Source organism: Pteropus vampyrus, unplaced genomic scaffold, assembly GCF_000151845.1.
Source record: "Pteropus vampyrus isolate Shadow unplaced genomic scaffold, Pvam_2.0 Scaffold5, whole genome shotgun sequence".
Taxonomy (NCBI): Eukaryota; Metazoa; Chordata; class Mammalia; order Chiroptera; family Pteropodidae; genus Pteropus; species Pteropus vampyrus.
Window position 1 is genome coordinate 14,250,791 of NW_011888786.1, and position 15,479 is coordinate 14,266,269.

Consider the following 15,479-nt stretch of genomic DNA (forward strand, 5'->3'; position numbering starts at 1 on the left):
TTAGATATGCATTTCCTCCCCAGCTCAAAACAAAAACAGTCCAATTGCATTATTGAAGAATCTTAGAGTGTCATGTCTATTTTTACTTAACTTTTATAGTCATTTGGCCCTCCACACATATCCCTTTTTTAATTCCTGGACTGTTTTTATTGTTCCTTAAGAGTACCAGATAGATGGCAATTCTTGATTTTAAATCATTTTATGCAAATGTTGCCTACACATGTAGGTTTATTAATAAACAATATGTGTTTCATTTTCAGTCGCATTAATATTTTACACCTAAAATTGCAGTTATAGCAAGTTTACTAAAAAAAACTTTCTGGCTAGAATTTAAATGAAAGAACAAAGAGAGCCATTTAGCATGTTGACTTTAGAAGCCTTCAAAAAGAATTATATTTTTAGACTAGACATGGCAAATGTGGGAAACAAGTTCTGTATCTGGGAAAACATCTTATAATCACTTGTGTATTTTACTTCAAAACTGCCAAAATAATGAGTTCTATTTATTCATGAAAAGAATGCAAATTGTACACCATGCTCATACTGATAAAATAATAGTATTTACATAAAAATCAACATGATGCATTTAAAAAAGTTTTGAAATAATTTTTCAGTTAAAATCAATAATATTTTCCTCAATTTTTAAAAAAGATATATTTAAGTCATGAAAATTGAATCTGACATAAATCCTCTAAATAACTTTTGAGGAATTATAGTTTAGAAATGCAGCATATTATTAAACTTTGCACTTGTATAGTTCTTCAAAATTCCAGTATTTATGCCTGATTTCTAATGATTGCAGTAAAGAATGATTGAGCATCTTCAAAAAGACAAAGCTATAAAAAAACACACTGACCTCTAGGAGTTTAATGTATAATGTTTCAGCTCAAATGTGTCATTCGTTGATCCAATTCAGACCTAACTTCTCTATTCAAGTTTCTTTCTTAGATCATTTTAACACTGCCCTCTCTTTCTATGTGTCTCATAGTGTGAAGAGTGGTGGGATATAAGAACAAATAATTATAAAAACAGTAAACTTTTGACATTTCAAGTAGTTTTGTAATAGTATTTGTTAATTGGCACATAATTTTTGATATTCAGCTTCCAAGAAAAAACATCAATGAGCAGCAATTCATAGATGAGAGACAATCTTTTTATGGCATGAATAGAAACAGTATATTATATTAGGGTTCTCCAAAGAAACAGTACCAATAGGATATATACACTTAATTTATATTTATATTTATATATGTATATAAATATAAAATATATTTATGAGAGGATGCTTATTACGAGAATTGGCTCCTGTGGTTATGGAGACAGAGGAGTCTCACGATATGCCGTCTGCAAGCTGGAGAATCGGGAAATTTGGTATTGTAATTCGGTTCATCCTGAAGGCCTGAGAACCAGGGGGCTGCTGGTATAAGTCCAACATAGGGAGGCGTAAGAACAAGGACCTCCGATTTTTGAGGACAGAAGATAGATGCTCCAGCTAAACAGGAAAGAGAATTCGCACTTCCTTCACCTTTTTGTTTTATTCAGGCTCCCAACAAATTGGCTAATGACCACCCACATTGATTAGGGCTAATTTCTTTATAATCAGTCGACAATCAAATGCTAATCTCTTCCAGAAACACCCTTACAGACATGCCCAGAAATAATTTATCTGGAAATACCTTAGTCTAATCTAGTTGACCCATAAAATTAACCATCACACTCAACTATTCAAGATTTTAGAACTAAGTGAACTTAGAGATCATTCGTTAGACCAGCAGATTATAATAATGGATATATGTGACTGTGCTATTCCTATATGCTAGGGAGTGTTCTCTTGATATACTAGGAGAGGGGTGCAGTTCTTGTTCAAGTACACTCAGCTACTCTGTGCGGAGCATGAATCTGCAATAAGAGAGTATATTTCCACAGCTGGAAACTACTGTGCTGTAGTTATGTAGTTATGTACATGTTATAGGCAAAGGGCTCTTCTAGGCACTGTATCAGATGTAAAGTGAATAAGCTCTAATCTGACTTCTCAAAGTGCAACTTGTAAGCACTTAATTATAGTACTAGGCAAAAGGATTGAGGACTGATCAAGGTTCAAAGTGCTTTGGAGACAGAACAAAATATCTGACTGGAGGACAGGAAATGTTTTTATGAGGAAGTTTGTATGTTAACTACATCTTGAAAAATGTATTGAATTTCATAGTTGACTTGATTAATTCTTTCAATTTATCATTTCCTTCTCTATAATTGAATTGTGTATCCATGTCCTTTAATATATGATTTGGCAGTCCCTCCCTATGGAGTCTAAAGTGCATAGGGTATATTAGTTTATCTCAATGATGTTGGGCTTGGTTACATATTTTGTTTTGACCAGTGGAATGCTAGTAAACATTGTTTCAGCTGGTGTGATTATGTTTGGCCTTTTGGACTTCTGCCATCACCATGAGATAAGCTTGCCTAAATAAGTTGATGGTGTCAAAATGAGAAAAATGCAGCTGTCCTTAATCCAACCTGCAACCTGGTACCAAACCCAGCTGAGCCACACTCATTCGAACTCATGCAGTAAGCTACTGAGATTTTGAAGTTGGTATTATGCAACAAAAGTTAAATAATATGTATTTTAGCAGATCAAGTGGCAAAAGAGAGTTCAGGACGAAGAGGATAATACAATCAAGATACAAAGCCCCCCAAAAGATTGAGAGAATATATATTGAATATAATACCAAAGGACAAAGATGAAATTTTCATGGTAAATTATAAGGGTTGGCAAAGTTGCCAGAATTATTCTATCAAATCTGAACTCCATCTGGGCAGCAGTTTTGTTTACTTTGTCACTCTGTATTCATAGTATCTAGAACAGTGCCCATAAGCATTTGAAAAATGTTCGTTTGTCTTATGGATGACCCAATGCAATTAAGGATTTTTTTCAACCTAAATCTGGAGGCTATCAAATGCTTTTCAAAGTCGGAGTTTCATACATCATATTTATTATTTTGGTGGGGAGGGGGGTTGTGTTCAGTTCCCTGTAATACTTCTGCTTTCATATGGAAGGACCTCTAATAGAGTAACACTCCTGGACTCACTCCTCAGCAGAGAGGATGGATTAGAATGGCAAGAATTTTGAGGTAAAAGAACTGATTAACACTCTTCTTTGTCATACTCTCTTTAATCTTGATAGGGCAGGCTTCCTTGCCACCATATATCTATTTCATTCTTTAAAGTAGAAGCAAGTATGAGAAATAGGCAGTACCAATAAAAATTCTTTTAGGGAGTTTATTAAATCTATTTTGAACGAAATTCATTCTTTGCATCCTTGTTATTTACTTGATGGGTTCCTAGTGCTGCTATTAACATCTTTGCTAACACCCGAGGAAAGTCTGCCTATGAACTAAGGCAATAAAGAGGAAAGAATAAATGTGAAATGGAAGAGTCTTGGTGATGACATTGGGTGTCTGGATTCATACTCCTGAAGCAATTTTTGTTACATTAATTTATGCAATTAATTTTTTTTTTATGCTTGGATTTGAATTTCAACTGCTTTGCATTTTATTCCTTATAACTTATAGTTGGAAGAGTTGCGATTAATATACCGGATGACATAAACAGTGCAAATGGAAAGGAGGAGGATCAGAAAAGCAATGGTGTGAAGCTAGAGGAGTTGATGGTAATTTATTAGGTGTACAGAGAAGAGAAGCATGGATGAGTTAAAAATGATTCTAGTTCCAATTCTGGGAGAGAGAGTGGCACTATCAAAGTAAAAAAGGAAACAAAAAAAATGGCAGTAGCCTTATGGAGTTTTATGATGTCTGTGATGAATTTGAGGAATCAGTGGACAGTTATGGGATAATGACTAGAAGGCAGTTAAGATTTGTGATTATATATCATATGTGAGATTTACTCTGGCGATATTTGTTTACAAGTACAGTAGTCACCCTTATTTGTAGTTTTGCTTTCCTTGGTTCAGTTACCTGCAGTTAACCATGGTCTGAAAATATAAAATGGAAAATTCCAGAAATAAACAATCTATAAATTTTAAATGGCAAGCCATTCTGAGTAGCATAATGAAATCTTGCCTTGTCTTTCTCCATATTATCTGGGACATGAACCATGTCTTTGTCCAGGGTATTTTCACTGTATACACTACTCACACATTAGTCACTTAGTAGCTGACTCAGTTATCAGATCAACTATTGCAGTATCACAGTGCTTGTGATTCAAGTAATCCTTATTTTATTTAATAATGGCTCCAGAAGACAAAAGTAGTGATGCTGGCAATTGGATATGCACAAGAGCAGCCATAAAGTGATGCATTTAAGTGAGAAGGTGAAAATTCTTGATTTAATAAGGCATTTTATTATCTCACATCATCACAAGATGGGCGAGTACAGTACAATAAGTTATTTTGTGGAAAACAGAGAGAGACTATATTCACAGTTTATTGTTTATTACAGTGTATTGTTATAATCGTTTTATTTTATTAGTAATTGTTGTTAATCTCTTACTATGCCTAATTTATACATTAAACTTTATCACAGGTATATATTTATAAGGTAAACATAATGTACATAGCATTTGGTGCTATTCATGGTTTCAGGCATCCACTGGGGGTCCTGGAAATGTATTTCTTGTGAATAAGGGGAGACTGCTGTAATCAGCAAAGTTATGTAAAGAAGAAGTCATGAAATATGATTATTTAAGAAGAGTTGATCCCGAAAGAGTCTGCAACTGAACTGGGGAAATATTTGTACTTCTGGTGGATAGAGGAAGAAAAATCCCTAATGGAGATAGAGTGGGAACTTCAGAGAGAGAGAAAAAGAACCAGAGGGAAGGAAGTTCACTGAGGATTGAATGTAATGTTTTCAAGCATTTTCCATGCTATCCTATTTCATCCTCAAAACCACGTGAGAAAGACTTCCTTGTCATCCTTGTTCTGTTGAATGAATTAAAACTTGGCAAGGTTAAGAAAACTGGCTAAGATCCCAAAACCAGGAACAGCAGAACTAGGCTTCAAACACAAATCTGTGTGACTCCAAAACCCAGTCTCTTTCTGCCACCTCACCAAAGGAGTGTGCTGTTTTCAGAGCCCATGGAAAACTGACCGCCAGAAGGCACAAGGCCAAATGCTGGGGAAAGCATTAATAATACAGACTAATCTGAGATAAACTAGTTCTCTTATTTAGCAGACAGGGTAAGGGAAGTTGAATGATTTCCCAATAATCACACAGTTGTCTGTCATTAGATCCAGAAAGAGTACTCAGGTTTCCTGATAGCTACTACAGTGCCGCTCTTCAGCAAAACATTCTGCCACTAATATATAGTTAGAAGATAAACTGAGACTAAAAACTCATTCAAACAGGGCAGCACCAACCAGATAAGAACTGGGGAGAGACTTTTATAGAGAAAAGGCAGAATCAATGCAATGAAGTTACTGATTGGCTATAGCTTAAAGCTTAGTTGGCTGTTTGCAATTGGTTGTCCTTAGGATTGAATTTTGTAACCTTGAGGCATTGATGGGCTTAGATTTTGATTTGCTTACTATGTAGGCCAGCATGACATTAGAACCACTTCAGCCTAATGACCTCTTGTTTAATTAATTGAACAATACTGTGAATCACAATACATTCAATAATGTCTATAGCCTTAGTCCTGTGTCCAAGACTATTGTACATATATGCATCATCTTTTCCTCGTTCATCTTACCTTATACTTCATTTTTTAACTGAATTAAGACTATTGCATGTAATGAAGAATTAATATTATGCAGCTCAAGGAAAACATGAATTTCACTGATGAGTTCAGGAAACATCAGCTTGGCTATGAGACTCTAGTTTCTCACCTGGCCAAAAATAAGACTTGTTAGTTAATAAATGAGTAATTTTTCTCCTGTATTCAGGATATAAGACTTATTAGTTAATAAATGAAGTAGTTTTTCTCCTGTATTCAGGATATAGGCTCTCTAGTATTCAATTAGTACAATTTGACCATAGACATACCACAAATATAGTCATTCTTTCAATGCCAATAACTCATAAGTATAAGTAGGTAATTGAATGAGAGAGATGCATAGTGGTGGTGGAGAGAGGATGGGCAGAGATTCCTTTATAGAGAGGTCAGGGAAGGCCACTCTGAGTTCTTCTGTATGTTTAGGAGGAGCCAGCCATGAGAAGATTCCCTGGCAAGTGGAATAGCAGGGAAAAGACCCTGAGGTGGAACGCTATTACCGTATTTGAGGAATATTTGAGGAATAAAACAATTGGCAGTAAAGGTGATACTTTTCTGGTTTGGGGAGAGGTTGCTTAGGCTTTGGCTAAAGAGTTTGTGGTTGGTTAGTTGATTGGTTGGTCAGAGAGGGAGCTTGTGTCAGTCTTAGAGACCAGTTAAAAGCCTCCATATCCTCTTTCATTTTATCAAGAAGATGAAAATGACTGCTCAGCTTGTTGCCAGGTGGCATTTTTCCAAGAAAATGATTTTAAGTCCATCATTGCCTATTGTCTTCTGACTTTTTAGCCCATGGCCCACATGACCAGTATCTACAAATTATAAAAATAAATTATATCTGTAGGGATAATTAAGTCATAACATAAAACTTAATTGGTTCTCTTTATTGGCAGATTAAGATAGTGCAACCATTCTAGAAATATTCCCTCCCAAGTGTTAAGACAATATGCTTAAGTTAGTGAGTCTCAATATTTAATACAGTTGGACCCCATATCTCTAGAAGAAGGGATCTGATAGATCAGAGAGTGGTCTGAGGATTTTTTTAAAGTTTTCTAGGTGATTCATGTACTTATCAGTGGTTGGCAGTTCCTAGTTGATGGTAAAAATCATATCACTGGTGCTCTCCTTTAGTATGCACTGCATCAGTTATCTCTTTTATAGTAATTCTGTACGACAAACTGCCCCAATTCCATGAGTCTGAGTGTGGGAATTTAGGCTGGGCCTGACTGAGCTCACTCAGCTGGGCTCACTCACATCTCTGGCAGTTAGGCGATTATCTTCTGAGGCATTCGTAGTGACTGGGCCATGTTTCTCTCAAGTAGTGAAAGAAAAGAAGTGAGAGTGAATAGAAACATGAAATTACTTTTTCAAATCTCTGCCTTAAATTTGATAACATCTCATTGGCCAAATCAAGTCACATGTCCAAGCCAGAATGTGAGGTCACAGGGAGACTATGGAACATTGGAGGGATGAGAAAAGGACAGGGACATTGATACCATTAATCTACCCTAACCTCCAAATCCGTAACTCCATTAAACTCAGAGCATGCTCATTTTGGGGTTTTCCCTGCTACCTCAGCTCCCACCCTGAGTTAAACCCTACAGCTAGACAGACACAATGAGCTACGTTAGCTAAGCAGTTAATTAATATACTGTACCATTTCTCAGCAAAGCATATTTAGCCTAAATTTGTTATTGTTTTGAGAGACACTGGTGATAAGGTCATTGTGAATGAAGGATAATATTTTTTAATAACCTTTCTCACTGCTCACCCTGGGTTGTCTGTCCTAACTCCTCGTCCTTCTTTGAACCTTGTATTCATTTCATATCTGAATTTACAATCTTCTTCTCTGCTTATTTAGAAATAATCTGCTATTCTAGTCTAGCCCTATTGATACAATTCAGGTTCTGATCATAAAGAGTTGGTGCAACATCTTAATATTTAAGGTATACAGATTTTTATTGATTTAGAAATGGTCTCACTGCTGAGTGCACAAATCTTGTTAACTGGGGAGAACCTCACATTGGATTAGTATCGGAATGATACTGACACAGGCTGAGAAATCTATTACTTCCACTCAGACTTTCGTCATCGAGAGAAGATTGTCAATACACAAGAGTTTAGGTTTCATTTGGAATGGTGATGCCATTGACTGCAGGAATTTTTACCAAGGGTGTTGGCTTTCCTGCTATTGGTAAAGATGTTGGATTCCAATAGAGTTTTAAAAATAACATGCGTTGTTACCTTACTTTGATTTCCATGCCAATATCTCTGGGTTCTTGCATATTTCTGAGCTCAGGTCTGCTGGTTCTCGGTCAATACTGTGATAAACTTGAAGGTAAGAACATAGGTTAAAATACTTACTGATGGACTCTTCTGGGAAATTAGGGAACCTCCAAAGTTTTAAAACCTTTGCCTCACTGGTTGTTTTTTTTTTTTTTTTTTAATTAAGCTCGTCACTTCTCCCATAAGTCCCAAAATAGAAATTCTAGAGCCACAAGATAATCATTTCTACCGCAATTAGAATATCATTTGTAAAAAGTGACAGCCATACAGATTTCTTTTTTCATGGTAGTAACTTAATGTTAAAAGTTAAGAGATCTATATGCTAAGCTACTATAAATGATTGGCTTCTCAGAAAATTTAGTGTCTTTCTGCAATGACATGGTAATGTATTGGAGAAAGGAAAGTGGGAACAGGATGATTAGACTGAATTTTTGGTTCCCAGACTTGATCTGCAGAGCATGGTTGATACATAGAATTCACTTTAATTTTTTAATAGCAAAACTGTGTTCACATTCTTAGAATGTTATGCCAGTCATTATTCTTAATGACTTAACTAGCTGCTGTGCTCAACTATATTTCTCTGTATGAAAACTTGATGATTAATGTGACTAACATAATGATACAAGTACCACTTACCTTCTTTTTAAGTTAAAGAACTAAATTCCCTATTTGAATGCATTGGGATTACAGTATTTTCACATTAGCTTGCACAGTTCATTGTTTCTAGCCAGAGGATTTCTTTAGCGATCTCTGATTAACTACATTATCCTCGCAAAGCTTAAACAATTTTTTTTTATTAGCTGTTTTTTCTAAAAGCATCCAGGAGTGTTGGAAAGTATTTTTTAAGGTTAAAAATGAGAGTTTACACACCTTTTCACTGGGGGCCTAATTAGCTAGGTAGTTTAAATAGCAGAAATTGAGAGTTTTATAAAATATAAGAAGTGTGGCTACTTTATACTGGTTTCGCAACAAAAACACTCATGAAATAGTGCTTGATTTTATGAAAAAAACTGTTTTAGCATATGTAGAGATTAAAATAAATTAAAATTAAATTTTCCTAGGATTACGTAAAACTAACTTTGGAGGGAGGTGAAAACTAACAGCCTATGAATTTTTAGGTTATCATTTTATAATTCAAGAGTTTGATTTATTTCACTTGACATTTATGAAAGAATTTCTTTAACTCTATTCATCTTATTCATAATATGTGTAAACTTATTTAGGCTAATTTCTCCTTGATAGTGCAAGAGAAGACAGCAGGTATGCTCTCAGAGTCTTAAAGACTCAGCGTCTGGCCCAAGGCATCCTCTACTCAGTGCACTGTCATCACCTACAGAGAAACAATGGTCGATACTGTTTATGTACATATCCTGAATGTACAGTAATAGGCCTGAATTGGACAATCATTAGGTGGTTTTTCATGTTTCAGCGAGAAATTTCAAACAGATAATTTATACTCATATTTTGGGCTCTTAATGCCATTTGTTCAATAAATATAGCCAGGATGAGGCTAAATCCTCAACTACATTGCAAACTAGGACTGCTCCTGAAAGGACAAGAATAAAAGGGTCCTCATACATTATAGTATTCTATGATATTTTGGATTTAGAGTCTTCAAAGGAGCACATTGTCTCCTCAAACAAATAGAAATAATTGAGAAATACATACAGGAGTCAGGTAGATGGAGATCAAACTATTATCTCTGCTGTTCATAAAGATGTAAGGAGAATATGGCTTAAGGAGTCAGCCAAATGGACTTATTTTTGGCCGCCAGTTGAATCTCCTCAACTTTTCCCACAAAGGCAGAGCCTGTCATACCAAACTTTCCACAATTTAGAGAGACAGAACCAAATTGGATCTTCTCTGCTAGCTGCTAAGTCATAAAATATGGACACAGAAGTTGCTGAACCACATCTACCACCAGAATAAATATTGTTTTATATTAATAAAATGAGCTAAATAGAAAGAAAACATTACCTTGTGCTTGAATAAAAATGGTAGGATAGAAAAAATGTAGTAAACAATTATCTAAACAATCATAAGGTTTCTAACATCATTTGCTACATTCTGTAGCAGTAGATATAGAAGGCTAATTTTAAGGGCACAAGAGTTCTGCTACCTCAATGCCCTTTTCATCTTTGGCCTCAGAGGAGATAAGCTAGAAAGTTATTCTTGTAATTTAAATTATAGACATGACTTTTTATGGTGTCAGCAGAGGCCATCATCTCATTTTACATAAAACACCAAACAGCTATTGGAAGTTAATGAACTTTCTTTATTAGTGTATCAGGAACATTTAAACCAGTGATCTAGAGAAAAAGAGCTCTTCATATCTGATCATAAATTTTGGAGCTCCCCATCACCTTGATTAATACTGTCTTCAAGATTTGGAAGAATGGTATTCAAATGTATGTGTATATTAGTGTTTTGCATGTGTATGTGTTTGGCATGCTTCATTATTATTTTTGGAAGAGAGCCATATAGTATTATTTACTATTCTTACTAACGTAAGTTCTTTTTGGTTCTATATACTGCACAATGCTTTAAAAAATATTGTTCCACATACTACACATTGCTTAAAATATAAATATGGTAGGATAAATATAACTATATACATATTTAAATTATATAAAATATTTTAGATAAGTAATAAATGTACCAATTTCAAGGAAGAATATTTTTAAAGTAATCATATAAATTAATCACCTTCCAGATCAAGATATATTATAATAACAACATCCAGAAGTTTCTTAAACTCTGTTCCATTTGACTCTCCCAAAATAAACATTATTTTGAGTTCTATCTCCTTAGATTACTTTGCCCCTGTTTAAATGTTTGTATAAATGCAATCAGAGAATATACAATATTTTGTGTTTGCTTTATTTTGTTCAACAATTTATGTGTAAAATGTATCTATGCTGTACTCGTAATTCTATTTCTTTTCTGTATATTATTCCATTATGTTCATATTCCATAATACATTTATTTATTCTACTTTGATTGACATACACTTGAGTTGTTTTCAGTTTTCTTACAGTTATTATGTGCTTTCTATCAGCTTCTTGTCTAAGAGGTGAATATGTGTAATAATTTTCATTGCATATGTAACTAAGAGATTTTTGGTAAACATATGTATACATTTCTGCTGGTTCTATCCTTAGAAGTCATATTGTCGCATTATAGAGACCTTAAGTTCAACTCTAGTAAATCATGTCAAATAGACTCCAAAGTGGTTTTCCTACATACAGTGTATGAGATTTCCAGCCACTTCGCCTACCTTGCCAGTGCCTGTTATTGTCAGCCTTCTATCATTTAGGCACTGAGTAGCATATTGAGTCATCTTGCAGCTCACTGAGATTTTAGCTTACTTTTTCATGGCGACAAAAGAGTGAAGCAAAATTTGCACTGGAGCTTGTCTGTCTATAGATTTGTGGGAGATGAAGCTGGAAAGATGGTGTTGGGTTAGTGGTGAAGATCGGGATAACACATTGGGCAAGCAGTGAGCTTTTTTAGTCTGAGAATGTACAGTTAAACTGAAACTATCTGAGCAGAAGACTTCTGATGAGTTCTGCATTTAAGAAAGGTGGTTTTGAATGGTTACAATATCTGGAATGGATTCTAATGGGAGTTGGCTGGACACAGGAAGGATGATTGAAATTGTCCAGATAAAAGACAAGGTCATAAGCCAGAAAAGCCAGCCCATTTTTAGCATCTTACTTTTGCATCTAGTCGTTGCCTGCCTCGTATTTGCAGGTAATAGATTCAGGTGTACAAATCATATCTTTCTATCGAGTTTATAAGATTCTTGAGGTCAGGGACCTCAGCTTATATGTCTTTCGTATGAGAAAAACACAGAAGAAAGCAATATTAAATCCTCAGTGAACACTGGTTGAATTGAACCAGCTCAGTAAAGTGCTGGCTAGAAGGATAATAAACTTCAATTCTAAATCTTTCTATAATTTACTCACATATTGGGGTCAGAGTTTGAAAAATGCTGAAAAAAGTGTTTCTTCATTATAAAGAATTAAAAATTTTTCTAATGTATCAAAAGCAATTTAGTCACTAAATTTTAAAATACTGTATAGTTTTTTTGTGATTGAATATAAAAAGTCAAGATTGCATTTATATTTGTTATTAAAACAACGATGGTAATTTTGTTTATAAAATATATTTTTAAAGTTTGAAAGTCTTAATTACCTCAAAATATGATAAGACTTGTCGCCCTTCTTCAATATCATTAGAATAAAGGCTAAGTCAAAGTTTTTTGTTTTTTTTCTAAATAATAACTTAATTTCATTATATTTTATATATTCTATAAAATTTTACAAATCCATGCACAAAATGGCCTTAAATACTATTATTTTATAATAAAATTTGCTGTAGTTGATGGTTAAGTGAATTTCCATCTACTTACGTTATATCTATTTTCTTTGTAAAAAAGTTATATATTAATGAGGAACTCAGAATTCCAGAATGCTTACATTCTGCTTCATGAAACATATACCTATAAGAAGTCTCTGTTTGATTAATATACATTTATGGCCATATTAAAAGATAGAAGGGATGTTTGCACATCAATGTCCTAAAAACAAATAAGCTGAAATGAAGGAAATTGAATAGGTAATTTAATTAGAGTAAGTTAAAATACTTGGAGTGCCAAAAACAACTTCTTTGTGAAAGAATTTGCCAGATGAATTAGAATATATGCTGTCTTATTAAAAGCTACTTAATAAAATGTAAAAGATAAAAACATTAAATTCAAAATCTAAAAATTCAGAAGATTTAAAACTTCAATTATATTAATGTTGGTTTGGATTTTGTTATAGACATTATGATTGGATGGGTGACTTACTTCAGTTAGTGATTTTGCCTCTCTGTCTCCTGTAACTCCCTCCCAAGTAAGAGTCGCTCCTGGGTTTACTGTTTCGTACTTCCTCTGTCTCTTATTTCCTTTAGTCTTTGAGCAAAGCGGGGAAGAGAAAGTTGATTAGTTAAAGTTACAATATTAGGTACCAATATAATAAGTTTTTATATCCAATGTTTGCATATTTCAGTATCACCTCTGAAGACTCTTCTTTTCCCTCTGCAGTATTTTCTAGATGTTCCCAGACATTTCCATTCAACAGCTTCTACAAAAAGTTAATTTCTACTTGAGAGAAAAATCTATTTTACTATTTATTTGTTTTCTAGAAACAAATTTTGATCTTTTGCCAAGTCTTAATTATCCAGAGTAATAGGAAAATGCCTGGGTAAGATTATTTTTAAATAATAGTAATAAAATTAAATAGTATATTGGGATGTAAAAGAATCAAGGAACATCATTTTATGTTTCAGTAATATTGATTAAAATCTTCTAAATAAAAACAAAAACTGTCTCACTTTTAATTTCTTTCCAACTGTCATATTTTCTATCTTTATGGCATTAAGATGGTTAATAAGGCTTTGCGAATATCATCCATCACCCAAAAATTAAAATGTGAACTCATAGAAACCTAACAGGAAAGATTCTGAACAAAGACACAGATTATACAGTGAGTTGATATTTGAATAGTAATTAGTATTATTTTAAGCTAAACATGTACTTCCATAAAAATAAATGTGACTGAATTTGATTGAATGAAGTCAAGTAAGTGTCTTGTTCTTTATAAAACACTTGCAAGAGTTAGGATTATTATCTAAGTTTCATAGGTGAGGAAGCTGGAGTCATACAACATTTTTACTGTCGGCGTCATATTTCAAAGAAGCTATGGAGCCATAATTTGAAATGAGATTGTCCTGAAATTTCTACTCTTTTCTTTATAATATGTTGTTCCTTGCAAGAAGAAATTATCTAAGCTGTTGGTTCTTAGTTTGGCTTTGAGAGTGGGATCCTCATCACAGAAAAAAAATGCATCAAAATAAGCCCACAGACTGTTGACTACAATTTCAAGGAAATCTCAGATTTACCAGTCTTCTGAATCTCACATTCTAGGAAAACCCATCAAAATATGGCTCATAAATTCTCAAATACACAGATCATAGATTTTAAAGTAAAATAGACCCATATCAAGTCATAAAAAGAAATGCAGAAACCTTAAAAACATTAGAACATGAAAGAAGCCAGTCTGAAAAGTCTGTATTATATGAAAGACATTCTGGAAAATATAAAACCATGGAAACGGTAAAAAGATTAGTGGTTGCCAGAGTGTAGGATGGAGGGAGGGATGAATAGGTGAAGCACAGATGTTTAAGGTAGTTAATTATTCTATAAAATATTAGAAAGGTAGGTATATGTCACTATGCATTTCTCTAAACCCATAAACTGTACACCAGCAAGAATGAACCCTAATATAAAGTGTGAATTTTGTGTGATCATGATGTGACCAAATAGGTTCATCAGCTATAACAAATGTCCCCTCTGGTGTGACTGTTGATAATGAGAGAGGCTGTGTGGAGGGCCAGAGGAAAAGGATATGGGAGCTCTGTATACTTTCTACTTTATTTTATTGTGAACAAGTAACTTTTTAAAAAGAAACTCTATTTAAAAAGAAAAAAAGAAGACACACAATTTGATACTTTAGTGTTTCTTGGTTTGGCAAGGAGACAAACCGCTTACAATTTGAAGTGCTGTGGAAAATATCAGTTTTAACATTTGTATTCAATCTTAGAGTATAAATTGATGATTAAACTCATGATGAAAGGGCTAATTCCAGCAGAATTGGATTCAGATTTATTTCAACTAAGAAACATTCAGGGCGATTTTTTTTTTTTTTGACATTAAACTATTCAGTATAACTCTATATAGAATATGGAAGTCAGCACCCTTAAGCTAATGATTATTATATATTTGTATGTTTTAATTATATATTAACCTGATGATTAAGAAAAGGATGACCATAAAGTTAACTTTTCACCAAAATTTGCTGTAAAAAATAAATAAATATAAAGTTCAAGACCAAGATACATTTTTTTCCACCAAGAAAAGTTTAGAAGGGAGACAATCAGAAAGGGAGTAGCTAATAATAATGTCTTTGTTTATATACAGCTTTTAATCTTCAAAAATATTTTAGAGCAATTATCTTATTTGATCCTTAATTATTTTGAACAATATTTAAAGGTGATATTATGTTAATGTTGTCTCTGATAAAATCAGGAGTCAGATATATTAAATATTCTATGTCTCAAATCTAGTAAGGTTTAGAAGATATGCCTTCTTTTATATTAGCCCGGGTCTGTTTCAGTACAGTATACTACAGTTTATAAGATTTAGAGATACAAGAGATACAAGATTTAGAATGTCAACCTAATAAACTGCATAAAGCTTAAAGTATATATTGGTTATAGGCTGAATTATGAATCCCCTAATTCATGTATTAACTTCCCCAGTACCTCCTAATGGAACCATATTTAGACAATAAGCTCTTTAAAGAGGTGGTTGTGTTATAATGATTAAGTTAAAATGACTAGATTAAAATTAGGCTGGAACCCGTATC